Source organism: Hypanus sabinus, chromosome 3 (assembly GCF_030144855.1).
Source record: "Hypanus sabinus isolate sHypSab1 chromosome 3, sHypSab1.hap1, whole genome shotgun sequence".
Taxonomy (NCBI): Eukaryota; Metazoa; Chordata; class Chondrichthyes; order Myliobatiformes; family Dasyatidae; genus Hypanus; species Hypanus sabinus.
The window spans coordinates 149,511,477-149,522,572 of NC_082708.1; positions in this window are offsets into that span (position 1 = coordinate 149,511,477).

Consider the following 11,096-nt stretch of genomic DNA (forward strand, 5'->3'; position numbering starts at 1 on the left):
CCACCCTTCCACGCCCGTGCTTGAAGGCTTCCCCTGGACAAGCTCCAACTGGCGAAAGAGGAGTTCAAGGGGATGGAGGAATTGGGGATCATACGGCAGTCCGACAGCCCATGGGCCTCCCCCCTGCACATGGTGCCCAAAGCAACAGGGGGCTGGAGACCATGCAGCGACTACCGCAGGCTGAACGAGGCTACAACACCGGACCGCTACCCTGTGCCACACATTCAGGACTTTGCAGCAAACCTGCACGGCGCACGGATCTTCTCCAAGGTAGACCTCGTCCGGGGATACCATCAAATCCTGATGCATCCTGACGACGTCCCCAAAACAGCACTCATCACCCCTTTCGGCCTTTTCGAGTTCCTCCGCATGCCATTCGGCCTGAAGAATGCCGCACAGACATTTCAGCGGTTAATGGACACGGTGGGACACGATCTGGACTTCGCTTTCATCTATTTGGATGACATTCTCATAGCCAGCAGCAGTCATCAGGAACATCTGTCCCACCTCCGTCAACTCTATGCCCGACTGAGTGAGTACGGCCTGACAATCAACTCGGCCAAATGCCAGTTCGGGCTCGACACCATCGACTTCCTGGGCCACAGGATCACTACAGATGGGGCAACCCCTCTGCCCGCTAAGGTAGACGCAGTCCGCCATTTCCCCCGACCCACACAATCAAAGGCCTTCAGGAATTCGTGGGTATGGTAAATTTCTACCACTGCTTCCTCCCTTCAGCTGCCCGAATCATGCGCCCCCTGTTCGCCCTGATGTCGGGTCCGGGCAAGGACATTACCTGGGACGAGGGGTCCTCCGCCACTTTCATTAAAATGAAAGAAGCTTTGGCAAACGCCGAGATGCTAGTGCACCCCAGAACGGACGTCCCTACCGCCCTCACAGTGGATGCATCTAACACGGCAGTCGGTGGGGTACTGGAGCAACTCATAGAGGGTCGCTGGCAACCCCTGGTGTTTTTCAGCAAACACCTGCGACCACCCAATCACAAATACAGTGCTTTCGACTGGGAACTGTTGGCGCTATACCTGGCAATCCGGCATTTCAGGTACTTCTTAGAAGGTAGGCCCTTCACCGCATTCACGGACCACAAACCGCTTACCTTTGCATTCACGAAGGTGTCCGATCCCTGGTCGTCCCACCAACAGCGCCATCTGTCCTACATCTCTGAATACACGATGGATGTCCTCGGATAAGGACAATGTCGTGGCGGACGCACTCTCTCGCCCTAACATTAATGCCCTTTCCCAAGGGGTAGACTTTGAGGCGCTGGCGGAGGTGCAGCAGGAAGATGAGGAGATCCCTAGTTACAGAACCGCAATCTCTGGTTTGCAGCTCCAGGACCTCCCCATAGGCCCAGGTGAGAGGACCCTACTCTGTGACGTCACCACCAGCCAACCCCGTCCCTGCAGCCTGGCAGCGTTGCATTTTCAACTCCATTCATAACTTAGCGCACCCCCCCATCAGGACAACCATCCGGATGGTCTCCCAACAGGTTTGTTTGGCACGGACTCCACAAGCAAGTCAGTGAATGGGCCAAAACGTGCATGCACTGCCAGACGGCCAAGGTGCAGCAGCACACCAAAGCTCTGCCGCAGCAGTTCCACCCCACCCACCGGCGTTTTGACCACATTCATGTGGATATTGTGGGCCCCCTGCCAGTGTCACGCGGAGCGCGGCTCCTCCTCACTATCGTGGACCAGTTCACCGGGTGGCCAGAGGCAATCCTGCTCACCGACATCACCTCCGAATCTTGCACCCGGGCACTGATTGCCACCTGGGTATCCCACTCTGGTGTACCTGCCCGCATTACCTCCGACAGAGGCGCCCAGTTCACCTCCAGCCTGTGGTCAGCTATGGCCAGCCTTTTGGGGACACAGCTGCACCACAACACTGCCTACCACCCACAGTTGAACGGCCTGGTGGAGCGTTTCCACTGTCACCTAAAGTCGGCTCTCGTGGCCCGCCTGAGAGGACCTAACTGGGTGGACGAGCTTCCCTGGGTCCTGCTTGGCATCCGCACAGTGCCCAAAGACGATCTGCACACCTTGTCGGTCGAGTTGGTGTATGGCGCACCCCTGGTCGTCCCCAGGGAGTTCATACCAGCCCCAAGGGGGCACGAGGAAGAACCTGCAGCAGTCCTGGGTAGACTACGCGAGAGGCTCGGCAACCTGGCCCCCATACTCTCTTTGCAGCATGGGCAGAACCCGACCTGTGTATATGAAGACCTGCAGAACTGTAAGTTTGTGTTTGTACAAAGGGGCGGGCATCGGGCACCGCTACAGAGGCCCTTCGAGGGGCTGCTTACAGTGATCAGAAACAACGGGTTCACGTTCATGCTGGACATTGGGGGGAGAGAGGAGGTTTTCACAGTGGACCAACTCAAACCGGCCCATGTGGATGTGGTGCAACCGGTCGAGTTTCCGGCACCGCGGCGCAGAGGCAGACCTCCCAAACAGGGTCCGGCCTAGACTGTGGACATTGGGGGGGTGTATCGCCGGTTCTGGGGGGTGGGGTTATGTGGCGACCCACTTCCTAGCGCACTCAAACCGGCTCACAAATAGCCAGTGCGCCGGCATAAAGGCCAGTTCCAAAAGGGCGCCAAGTCTGCTTCACCAGCAAGGGGTAAAGCCCACGCGTGGGTCAGAACTGTGAATACGAGCCCCCTACAGCATCCGCGCCCGGGGAGGGCGGGATCAGGAAGGCTTTAAAGCGAGGTGCTTAAATCTTTTTGTAACTGCCGTTCATTGACTCCGTGTCGTTATTTCAGTGCTGCATGTAGCACACCGCTACAATCTGTTGATTTTGACCTACAACCAAAGAATACTGTTTGGCAACTAAAATTTTTTTGAAATAAACACATTATGAAAGTGGATCTAAGTCTATGAAAATACTGGCATGGAAACTGAAAAAAAAAGATAGCAGAAAATACAATTCATAGAATTAGGAATCCAAGAACAAAAATGATTTAAAAAAAAAATAAGGTAAGTGAAATTCAAGAAGCTTTAGAAGTCTTTTACAAAACTCTATATTCCAAAGTTCCGTGGGAAGCATAACCCAAATTGACACCTTCCTGAATCCTCCAGAGTTACCCACTTTAAGTGAAGAACAAAATAGAACGATGACTGCTGACGTAACTGAAGTTGAACTAAAAGCTGCAATTTGTAGGCTTAAATGAAGCAAGTCACCAGAATCAGATGGGTATATGGCAGAGTGGTACAAAGAATTTAAAAATGAGTTAATTCCTTACTCCCCACACTGAACTGGGCTCTAAAAAAGGCACAAATGCCACCCAGCTGGAAGGAAGCGATTATCTCAGCTATACCGAAAGAAGGCAAGGATAAAATGGAATGTGAGACCAATTAGACCAATATCCATTCTTAACAGAGATTATAGATTATTTACCTCCATCATAGCCAAACGATTAGAAAAGTTTCTACCCATAATGATACATAACGATCATACAGGTTTTATATAACAACGCCAAACACAACACAATATTCGAAGCACACTTCACATTATGGATTATATACAATCGAAGCAATGGTGATAAGCGTGGACACAGAAAAGGCATTTGATTCGGTTAATTGGAACTTTCTTTACAGAGTTTTACAAAGATTTAGTTTCCATGATACAATTATTAAAGCTATACAGGCACTATATGACAAACCTACTACTAGGATTAGAATCAATGGATATTTATCAAATACTTACCTTAGAAAGGGGCACGAGACAGGGTTGTGCATGGTCACCACTACTCTTTGCATTATATCTGGAACTATTAGCTCAATACATCGGACAAAATGAAGATATCAGGGGAATTACTATTAAAGGTACGGAACATAAATCGGCTTTTTACGCAGAAGACAATTTGATCTATCTGGGGCAACCAACATACACTTTACCTAAATTGATGCAATCCTTTGAACAATATGGTCAATTATGAGGATACAAAATCAACATAGGTAAAACCTGATTACTTTCATATAACTGTAGCCCATCAAGAGAAATTGAAAGTAGATATTCCTGGGCATGGCAAACAGAGTCTTTCAAATATTTGGGCATCATTATGCCAAAAGATTTGGCAAAATTATCAGAATGCAATTATCAGCCTATATATAAAAAATTAAGGAAGATATAACAAAGTGGAACCTAATTCATTTTTTTAGTCTCAGGTCAAGGATTGAATCTATTAAAATGAATATACTACCCAGACTATTATATCTCTTTCAGACCCTACCAACAGAGATTAATCAAAATCAATTCAATGAATGGAACAAAATGTTATCAAGATATATTTGGCAAGGTAAAAGGCCTAGAGTTCATCTCAAAACTTTGCGATTAGCCAAGGAAAAGGGGGGATGGGGCCTACCTTCTCTTAGAGATTATTATTTTGCAGCACATTTGAGAGCTGTGATATGTTGGTGCAACCATTCATATGACGCTTAATGGAAAAACATTGAGGAGCAGGTACTTCCCATCCCCATACAGGCAATCTTGGCTGATAACAACCTACAAAAGTGCATAAATACTATTGATAACCCATGGGTGAAATGGACTCTTAAAATATGGAAAACTATTATAAAAGAATATAAACTCGAGAGAGATATTGCAATTCTTAAATGGTGTGCATATGACTCAGATTTTACGCCGAATAAACTGGATGCTAGATTTAAGGATTGGACAGCTAAAGGAATAACAGTTCTTTGCAATATAATGAAAGAAGGAACATTGTTCAATTTTGAAATGCTTAAAGAGAAACACTTATTAGAAAACAAGACTTTTATCGGTGTTTACAGATGTGACAATATGTTAATAGGATTAAAAATGTAACCAAGGCAAGTACGTGTTTGATAGAGCTATTTAGAAAAGCATATAATTCAGATAATGGTAGTAGAATCATTTCAAGTGTGTATAAGGGTTTGTCAAATGTTAAAACACATTCGACTTCATACATTAAAATAAAATGGGAGGAGGGATAATTATATCTGAGGAAGAATGGACAATAATTTGGAGCTATCAATGGAAGTGTACCAGTTCACAGAAATGGAGGGAGCTCAGATGGTAAAACTTGATAAGATATTTTATTACACCCTCTCAGAAATCTGATTATGATAGTAATCTCCCTGTTTGCTGGAGAAATTGTGGAAATCAAAATGCAAACCATTATCATATTTTCTGGGAATGCCCCATTATCAAAGACTATTGAAGTGGGATACACAATGTCCTACAAGACATCTTTAAATGTGAAATACCCTTAGAAAGTAAGACCATATATTTTGGATATATACCTCAAGAATGGTTGAAAAGAGATAAATATTTAATGAATATACTGTTGGTGGCTGGTAAAAAGACTCTTACTAGGAAATGGTTATCACAGGAGAGCCCAACCTTAAATGCATGGATGGAAATTACAATGGACATTTACAAAATGGAGAAGTTGGAACAATTTGATTCATACTGGGAAAAATGGTTTAACTACATAACTCCTCATATGCCTGATTTTATTCTCACAAATCAATGAATATGTTGTAAAAAAAAAAGATCACTCCCTACTTGAACATAGTTTTCTCCTTTTGCTTGTTCTTTCTTTCCTCTCTTTTCTATAAGTGTACACCTCAGACAAATATTATGTGGAGATTTGTAGCATATATGACTATATGATATATATGTACAATATCTGAAATACAACTTATGGAAATGTTTGTTTGATGATGAACTTCAATATAAAATAAATTACAAAAAAAAGAAAGATTAAATAGGTTACGACTTTATTCCTTAGAATGTAGAAGATTGAGAGGACATTCCATAGAGGTATACAAAATTATGAGGGGTTTAGATGCGGTAAATGGAAGCAATCTTTTATCATGAGGTTGGGTGGGACGGACAACAATCAGAGGTCATGAGTTAAGGGTGAAAGGTGAAAGGTTTAAGGGAAACATGAGGGGAACTTCTTCACTCAGAGGGTTGAGAGAGTGTGAAAAGAGCTGCCAGCATGAGTGGTGCATGTGAGCTCGATATCAATGTTTAAGAGAAGTTTGGATAGGTACATGGGTATTAAGGGTTATGGTCTTGGTGCAGGTCAATGGGAGTAGGCAGATTAAATGGTTTTTGCATGGACTAGATGGGCAAAAAGGCCTGTTTCTGTGCTGTACTTCTCTATGAGACATTTTATGTTCTCCAGAGAGGGAATATGGTTGCTTGTTTAACGTCTCTATTGGATCAGTGGCGAAAGAGGAATGACATTTTGTAGAAGCATTTAAAAATAATGAGAGACATGGAAGAGGTAGATTGTAACTGCCTTTTTCTCAGGGTAAGGAAGTCCTAAACTAGGGGTTTAGGGTGAGAGGGAAAACATTTAAAAGGAAACTGAGAGGCAACTTTTTCATGCAGAGAGTGGTGAGTATATGGAATCAGATACCAGAGGAAGTGGTTGAGGCCGGTGCATTAGTATCATTTAAGAAACGCTTGGATAGATACATGCAGGGGCAGGGCTCAGAGGGATATAGGCCAAAAATAGGAAATTAGGACTATCTAGAAGGCACCATAATCAGCAAAGACTGGTTGGACTGAAGGGCTTGTATCTGTGCTGTATTGCTCTATGGTTCTGTGACTCAATGTAAATGGGCTTCTCCACAACAATCAGCACAGTACCCAGGTGCCAACCTGCCTTATGTGCTCAAGACCCTAGAGGTCAGCTCCATTGAAAACTTTCTGACTCAGAGACAAATGAGCTACTACTGAGCCAATAACGACTCTGCTGTAAGGGCAGGGCAATCAGACTGCTCAGGCCTTTCAATTGGCTCTCCATATTTCTCATTCACTCTGTGACGTGTTCCCAACATTGCTAATCACTGATATACATTTTGTTTTCATTTTTGTTGATTATTAAAGGTGTTGTTAGGAAGAGTGAGGACCATTCCACCATGTGAGGTCAAGGATAAGACTGATATCAAACCTACAGCAAAGTTTGATTGTCACATATCCCAAATTCCAGCCAGCTTGAAGGATCCAATTAATATTCAGGCTATCAACTCTGCGGTGAGTAATCTTTTGAAGAATGATTACTGAAGGGGTGGATATTGTAGACTGGCTCATCCACATTTGCCCCATGTACAAAATGTACCTGGTTGCCCTAATGTACAAAGTGCAACATCAAGATGATTACTAGCTTGGGCCCAGACAATATAACCAATGACATAATTTGCATATCCAGTCAACAGCATTGTTAGATACATTTGAACAGAGATGTTAGGAGTAGGAGTAGACCACTGTTGTTAAACTAGCTGGTCTGTAGATTCCTGCTTTCTTCCATCTTTAAGGAATGAAGTGATGTCACAGACAGGAGAAAATCTGCAGATGCTGAAAATCCAAGCAATGCACTTAAAATGCTGGAGAAATTCAGCAGGCCAAGCAGCATCGATGGAAAAGAGTAAACAGTCAATATTTCAAGTCAAGACCCTTCGTAGATATGAAAAACCAATTGAAGGGTCTCGGCCTGAAACGTCAACTGTTTACTCTTTCCCATAGATGCTACCTGACCTGCTGAGTTCCTCCAGTATTCTGAATGAAGTGATGTGTATCTTTTTTCAAATGATGAACAACTCTCCTGAATTTAGGGAACCATTACCCTAATTGTTTGCCATTATCTTCCTTGTCCTTTTGTGTACAATATATAGGTTTACTTGTACGAGTTCAATGAATTGTGTGAAACGATGGAATATCCAAGGCATTGCTTGCCTTACGCACTTGTTACAGTGAGATTCGTGGGTCAAGACATGATATCTGCTGAGGTACCTTACAGGCACAGATCTGCTGCATTGCCTGGTAAGAAAAACAGGGGTCCAGCAGGCCTCTACCTCTAACATAAGTTTCATTATTATATTGGAATCCTTTTGGTGATCTATATAGTTAACAAAGAAATTCATTTAGCTGGATACAGGTCATTTCCAGATTTTGGTAACAGTTCTGTTCTTGTTTCAAATCAAATATGTGCCTGCAAACTGACTTCCACCCAACAAAAGATGTCTGCAGCTCCCTCAGCCAGCAAATTCAGCCCATTTGTGTCTCATATATAGCTTATATGTTGCTTGTATGTAAAAACTGTACATCAATTGGGCATTTATAAGCTGGAGAGGACCTGAGTAGAGAAATGGTTTTCTCTAATTGAGAGTTCATAATAAAGAATCATTTATGCCAAGTGGTTAAGGCATTGGTCTAGTGATCTGAAGGTCACTAGTTCGAGCCTCAGCTAAGGCAGCGTGTTGTGATCTTTAGCAAGGCACATAACCGCACATTGCTCTGCGATGACCCTGGTGCCAAGCTGTATTGGCCCTTGCCCTTCCCTTGGACAACATCGATGGCATGGAGAGGGGAGACTTGCAGCATGGGCAACTGCCAGTCTCCCATACAACCCTGCCCAGGCCTGCGCCCTGGAAACTTTCCAAGGTGCAAATCCATAGTCGCTCGAGACTAACGGATGCCTATCGTAATAAAGAATCAAAAGGTTAATATTGTTATGTTTTGTAACTCCAGACATTAATTGAAAGAAAAAACACAAGAACGAGGATTCTTGCCTATTTAGTTTTCCTTTCTTTTTTTTTCATGAGGCACTCACATATGATGTGGTGGTGTAATGATGTATGCCATTCACTTACTTCTTACATATAACCCATATTGAATCATGGAAACAAACAAGGAATGCTTAATCAAATGATATGTTTACAATATTACTCAAAAATTACTGAATATTAAATACTACAAAGATCACCACATAAATTTTCTAAATTCAATGGAGTGGGAAACCATAAATTTAACCTTTCATGTGCTATCAAAAGCAATGTATGTTGGTTCCCAGTTGGCTGCTCCACCACTGTTATTTACAACAACTGGTCATGTGGCAAAGGTGGAAAAATATTTTAAAATGAGCTTTGGAAATAGAGCCTGGTCATTCAGGATTCAAAACCAAAGTGAAGGTTCTTCCTGCTGAAGATTGGAGATTCTGAGAATAATATCCAGACTAAGGAAAAAGATTTTTCTTGGGTATCAAGAGATATGGATTACTGACAAGTAAAAGGAGATGAGTCATAGAGAGATACAGCATAAAAGTAGGTTCTTTAGCCTATCAAACACCTATTTTTTACATGAATACTATCCTAATCCATTTTAGTTTCCTCTCCCCACGTCCCTCCCCCCAAGGATTTTACCACTCATCTACACTGTAGGATCATTTGCAGCAGGCAGCTGATGTACCGACCTCTTTACTTTTATGATCTGGGAGGAAAAGGGAAGTCCATGCAGTCACAGACAGAACATGCAAACTCGACACAGACAGCTAGAGTTAGGATTGAACTCGAGGTGCTGGAGCTATGAGGCAGCAGCTTTGTCACCTACACCACAATGTCTCTCTTACAGATCAGCTATGAACTATTTGACTGAGTAACTTTCTATTATCCTTTTTTCCTCCATTATAAGTGGGCTTAGGTAGCTAAGTTTTCAGGAATACCATGGCCATGATCACAGACCTACAATTTTAGGTGGCCCCAACTTTCATCGTAGAGTTAGATGGGTCACTGAAGTTAATGGACAATACTGTTTAGATGTCTCCCTCTGGCTGGGAAGGTTTCTTCCAGCCTTTCTCCCCTCCCACCATCCTCTTTCCCAGTGTCATTGATCTCTGGGTATTTCAATACCGATCACTCAGTGATGTGGAGTTCTCTCCGCAGTCAAGGAATGTTTGCAGGCCATCCTGGTCAACTGATGCTGTGGCCTCAATTTAACCTGTTCTCCTCCGAAGCCTCCACGAATATGTGGCTGATGTTGACTAGTCAGCATCAGGAGGATAAACCCCTCCAAATTATACCTCCCCCAAAGCAGAGCACTGATAGCAACCATGTTCTCCTCATCTCTGGGAGTACATGGGTCAGTATTATTGTAATAATAAGGCCAGATGACAGGAATAGATTGTTAGGAGGAAACACGGCAAGTCAGGCAGGTTTAACAATTAAAAGAACAATTTTAATCATATCTGTTTATAAATATCTAAAGACGCTTTACTGCTTCCCACCATCTCACTATCTTCACCACTTAATTAATTTAGAATGGGTTGCAAAGTTCTCAACATCTACTTCACAGGACCTGTTTTCACACAGTGCCTGGGCATTTATACTGACAAGGCTTTTATCTCCTGGTGACACTAGTGCTGACCTTTCAGAACAGCATAGGGTTAACTGGAGATTGGGGAGTTAGGGGAACTTGCCTAATTCAGACTGCAAGTAGCACACTGGAAGTGCCACACAGATGCCTTTCCTGTGAGACTCTGTGCGAGGGGAGGAGAAGGTGCAGGCTTTTAAAACCAACAGGTTTTCTCTTTGTGGTGACTGTGGCAACAGGGGCACTGGGAGGTGGAACTGCAGAAAGTAAATACATTTTAAAAAGTACCTTTATCCTTTGGGTATCCAAGTCACAGTTCATGGCTGGAGCAAATATCCCTCCTCCAAGCCCTCAAGTGATAGTTGTTCTCCTCCAGGTTTTCTGCCTCTTCTTGATACTCCAGTCTTTAAAGACTAGCCAGTAGCTGGAGCTGCTGTCTCCATGGTGTAGAATCCCCATCTCACCTTTTCACTGGCTTTATTTACAAATGGGATGAGTCATAGATTTACACCACTTAAGCCTAACTTATCCATGCCAACCAGGTTGTCTAAATGAGCCAGTCCCATTTGCCATAATTTGACCCATATACCTCTAACCCTTTCCTGTCCAGATGTCTTTTAGATGTCATAATTATACCTGTCTCTACCAAGTACTTTTGTCAGATTATTCCATATACTCACTACTGTCTATGTGGAAAAAGATGCCTTTCAGGTCCGTTTTAATTTTTTTTCCATCATATTTAAGTTTATGCCCTCAAGTTTTGGATATTCCTACTCTGAAGAAAAGACTATGACCCGATCTATGCCACTCAAACCTCAATAATGTCATCCCTCAGTCTCCTAACACAAGGGAAAGAAGTCTCAGTCTACCCATTCTCTCCTTAAAACCCATGGAAAAGTAATGGTCAAAATGACACTTAATTTCCCCCA